The sequence below is a fragment of the Arachis ipaensis genome, chromosome B4, assembly GCF_059453495.1.
Source record: "Arachis ipaensis isolate K30076 ecotype BB chromosome B4, ASM5945349v1, whole genome shotgun sequence".
NCBI lineage: Eukaryota > Viridiplantae > Streptophyta > Magnoliopsida > Fabales > Fabaceae > Arachis > Arachis ipaensis.
Window position 1 is genome coordinate 52,594,138 of NC_142439.1, and position 4,948 is coordinate 52,599,085.

General features: G+C 40.5%; 1 non-coding gene across 1 annotated transcript; it reads left to right on the forward strand.

Annotated features, from left to right (window-relative positions):
- The first annotated feature begins 368 nt into the window (after positions 1–368).
- Positions 369–472, forward strand: LOC148567576 (small nucleolar RNA R71). Its single transcript, XR_015881568.1, has one exon. It is a non-coding gene; the product is annotated as a small nucleolar RNA R71 (small nucleolar RNA).
- The last annotated feature ends 4,476 nt before the right edge of the window (positions 473–4,948 follow it).

Below are 4,948 nucleotides of genomic sequence, written 5' to 3' on the forward strand. Positions count from 1 at the left end.
CAATGTAGTTGGCTTGCTCCTGACTCCCCTTTGCTTCTTCATTCACTCTTTCTTGGATTGTTGATGAATATGAGATTGCTGCTACTTGGTTCCTCTCCATCTTCTTGGTGAGGTCAGCCAGCTGCTGGGTAATGAGCTTGTTTTGGGCCAACAGAGCATCTACATTGTTTAGCTCCATCACTCCTCTTGTGTTTCCTCTTTCGGAAGCATAGAAGTAGTCATTTTCTGCTACTGTTTCAATAACATCTATGGCTTCCTCAATGGTCTTCTTCTTGTTCAAGGATCCTCCAGATGAATGGTCCACGGCCTTCTTTGACTTATAAGAGAGCCCTTCATAGAAAATGTGCAGCTGGACCCATTCGTTGAACATGTCAGGTGGACACCTCCTTGTTAAGTCCTTGAACCTCTCCCATGCTTCATACAGAGTCTCACCATCTTGTTGCCTGAAAGTTTGAACCTTAAATCTCAGCCTATTGATTCGTTGAGGAGGGTAAAATCTTGCAAAGAATTTGTTCACCACATCCTCCCAAGTTGTCAAGCTCTCCCTTGGGAAAGATTCCAGCCACTTGGCTGCCTTGTCACTGAGTGAGATAGGAAATAGGAGCAGTCTATAGGCGTCAGGATGAACACCATTAGATTTCACTTTGTCACATATTCTCCGGAAGGTGGTCAAATGTTGATTGGGGTCTTCTTGAACACCTCCTCCAAACGAACAGTTGTTCTGGACATGGGTGATAAGCTGTGGTTTAAGTTCAAAGTTGTTGGCATGGATTGTTGGCTTTTGGATGCTACTTCCACAATTGCCTGGGTTTGGATTGATGTAAGAGCCCAAAACTCTTCTATCCTCCCCAGCATGATTTGCTCCACCTCCTCTGCCATGGTTATGAGTCTCTTCTTCATGATGATTTTCCATGTTTTCTTCCATGTTAGGTTCAAAGTATTCCTCAAAGTGTTCCTCCTCTTCTTCAGCACCAACTACACGTTTTTCTTTTGCCTCCCTCCTTAGTCTAAGGAAGGTTCTCTCAGGTTCAGAATCAAAGGAAGTTGAAGCTGCGCTTCTTCTCCCTGTCATACAACCAACAAGTACAAGCAAAGAAAATAGGTGCAGACAGTATTTGTGTCAGAATTGCTGTTAGTTGTGGGTGATGCAATATATCAAACAGTTAGTGGGTTAGCAAACAGAATTGAAAATAACAAAGAAGAACAACAGAGTAGAGGGTGAAGGGAAGAAGTTTAACTAAAACAAAAAGTAAATCACTCAAACAGAAAATGAAATTCACAAAATAAAAATGCTCAATCTAGTGATCTTCCAATTTAATAATTGTTGATGCACAATCAATCCCCGGCAAGGGCGCCATAAACTTGATGCCCGGAAAACTTGTCTCTCAACAAATCTCCCTTCGGCAAGTGTACCGAATTTGTCGTCAAGTAAAAACTCACAATAGAGTGAGGTCGAATCCCACAGGGATTGATTGATCAATCAACTTTAATTAGAAGAATGTTCTAGCTGAGCGAATCCATAATTTGGGTTGAGAGTTGCAGGAAATAAAATGGCAGGAATGTAAATAACAGAAAAGTAAATGCTAGAATTAAAGGACTGGAAGTAAATGACTGAAAATAAATTGCAGAATTGTAAATGGGAATGGGGGATTTGCTCATAAAAGTAAATAGCAGAAATTAAAGAGAATGGGTAAGATCAGAGATGGGGAATTCATTGGGCTTAGGAGATGTTACAATTCTCTGGATCAAGTTCATTTTCATCTCTTCCTCAATCAATGCACTCATTGATCTCCTTGGCAATCTTAAGTGATTGAATTACAATTTCTTGCAATTCAATCTCTCAAATCTTGATCAATAGCCAATTCCTTGGTCAATTGCTCATGAGAAGAGATGAAGTATGGTCACTAATTATACCACATGCATTTCCCAAATCAAGTATTGAGAGGGTTATAGTCACATACCCATCCAAACCCAATTTGGTCCAGCATGAGAAAGCATTTCTAGCTTGATCTCTTCATTCCTCTTTCAAGGTTCAAAAGAGATCCAAGTTTGAATAGCTTCTCTTCCAAGATAACTACTCAATTGGATGAAGATCGAAAGCTTTCAAGTAAAATCAAGAGGAAAGATAGAAGAAGAATAATGAAAATTAGTATTGATCCATCAAATTACAATAGAGCTCCCTAACCCAATGAAAGGGGTTTAGTTGTTCATAGCTCTTGAAAATGAAAACAAAGATGGAGAATACATCATAAAACTAGAATTTGCAAAGAAAGTAAAATACATAGAGTAGTTCTCTTTTTCTAGCCTCCAGAACTCTCTTCTCAATTCAAAGCTACTCCCATATATACTACTCTTCTCAGCTTCTAGTGTGATTCTTCAAGTCTTGGGCCTTTGGATATGAGTTTGAAGCAGTTCCTTTCTTTATTTGGGCTTGGCTTTACTTGCAGAGAGAAAGTGCGAAGTGGGCGGAGACTTTAGTTCAGGACGCTAGGGGTGTTAATATTTAGTGAAAATATAAGTTCGAGAACGTTAGTGACACTTAACATTGTCACTAACGTCCCAATGCACCCCTTTGCCTCACGTTAAAACCCAGGTTAACTAGGTTAACGTGGCTTTTAACGTTGCCTTGTGAACCTTCGAGAATGTTAGTGACACTCAACATTGTCACTATCGTTCCAGTGTGCCCTTTCTTGCTTCATGTTAAAGCCCACGTTAACTAGGTTAACGTGGCTTCTAACGTGGCCATTGCCATCCTTCGAGAACGTTAGTGACATTCAACATTGTCACTAACGTTCCAATGTGCCCCTAGGTCTCACGTTAGAGTCCACGTTAACTAGGTTAACGTGGCTTCTAACGTGGCCATCTTTAGCCATCCCAACGTTAGTGACAATGTTGAGTGTCACTAACGTTGGCTCATCCTTCATTCCTCATGGTTAGCTTCCACGTTAACCAAGTTAACGTGGAAGTTAACGTGACTCTTGGGGGTTGTGTGGTTGCTTCAACGTTAGTGACAATGTTGAGTGTCACTAACGTTGTCGACAACTCTTCATCCCTTACGTTAGTTCCCACGTTAACCAAGTTAACGTGGGAGTTAACATGGTACTTTGCACCATAGGCCAACGTTAGTGACAATGTTGAGTGTCACTAACGTTGGCTTCTCTTCCCCCCTTAACGTTAGAGGCCACGTTAACTAGGTTAACGTGGCTTCTAATGTGGCCACTTATGAGTAATTGCCAACGTTAGTGACAATGTTAAGTGTCACTAACGTTGGCTCAACTTCTCTTCTCCACGTTAGAGTTCACGTTAACTTAGTTAACGTGACTCTCTAACGTAGGCATTGATGGCTTTTTGAGAGTGTTATTGGCAATCACTTTTCTCATTAATCTTGCAAGTTACCTCCCCTTTTCTTGCTTCCTTTTGGTCCTGAAATTAAGAAATAAAGTGTATCAAAGCTCTAGTCCAAGTCATGAGTAATGAAACATAATAATTGTCACTAAACTTATGCAAAATCCTCGTGAAATTATGTAAAATGCACAATGTATGCTTGAATCAAGGCATAAGTGAATATCTATCCAAAACTAGCTTATTTCCTAAAGAAATGCATGAAACTAACCTAAAAACAGTAAAGAAAAGGTCAGTGAAACTGGCCAAGATGCCCTGGTATCAGTCTGTGGGAAGAAAGTATTTTCCCACCTTTAACAACACGTTTTCCACCACCCCTATTGCTTGTTTTTGAGTTTTGTCAACCAGCTTGATGACTACATCTGTGGGCAATATCTCATTGATCTGCAGCCTCTTCACCAGGGATAAGGGCATTAAGTTGATGCTTGCTCCCAAATCGCAGAGTGCTCTATCAAACATTGTTTCCCCTATGGCACAGGGGATATGAAAACTCCCTGGATCTTTTCTTTTCGTAGGCAACTGCGGTTGAATGAGGGCACTGCACTCCTTGTTCATCACTATAGTTTGGCCTCCCTTGAGTGAGCTTTTCCTGGGAAGCAGCTCCTTCATATACTTGATGTATGCAGGCATTTGTTGGATAGTCTTGATGAACGGTATGTTCATATGCAAAGATGCAAACAAGTCAAGAAATCTTGAGTATATTCTCTTCTCCACAGCACCATTGAGCAGTTGGGGAAAAGGTGCCTAGAGTCTCAGCAGCTCCTGTTTTGAGATTTCTGGTTCTTGGTAATCTTTTTCCCCCTCCTCTACTGAGGTATCTTCAGGTTGTTCTGACAGCTTGCTTGGCTTGTCCTCGATCTCCTTATCACTTATAGTGACCATCTTGCAATCTTCCCATCTTACTTTCTTTGTTTCACCTCTCGGATTCTTCTCTGTGTCACTTGGGAATCCATCTGTGGGTTTGGGAATTTGCTCAGAGAGATACCCCACTTGAGATTCTAACCTCTTGATTGTGTCTCCCTGGTTCTTGAAACTGGCTCGCACTTCCTCCTTGAACACCTTGTTGTCTTGAATCTCCTTGCTTATGCCTTCAAGTAGATTCTCAATCCTTAAGATTCTTTCATCAAATGATGATAGGTCAGGCTGAGGAGGGTTATGATGAGATATTTTGGAGGAAAAATAAATCTCTCCCAAAACACACAAATCTAACCGGCAAGTGTACCGGGTCGCATCAAGTAATAAAAACTCACGGGAGTGAGGTCGATCCCACAAGGATTGAAAGATTGAGCAATTTTAGCTTAGTGGTTAATTTAGTCAAGCGAATCAAGATTTGGTTGATGGTTTTGTGGCTTGCAGAATTAAATTGCATTGAAGTAAAGAGAACAAGAAATAAATTGCTGAAACGTAAAGGACAAGAAATTAAATGGCAGAAACTTAAAGTGCAAGAAATGTAAATTACGGAATCTTAAAGTGCAAGAAATGTAAATTGCTTAAAATGTAAAAGGGATTGGGGAATGGATTTGCAGAATTTAAACAAAGAAAAGTG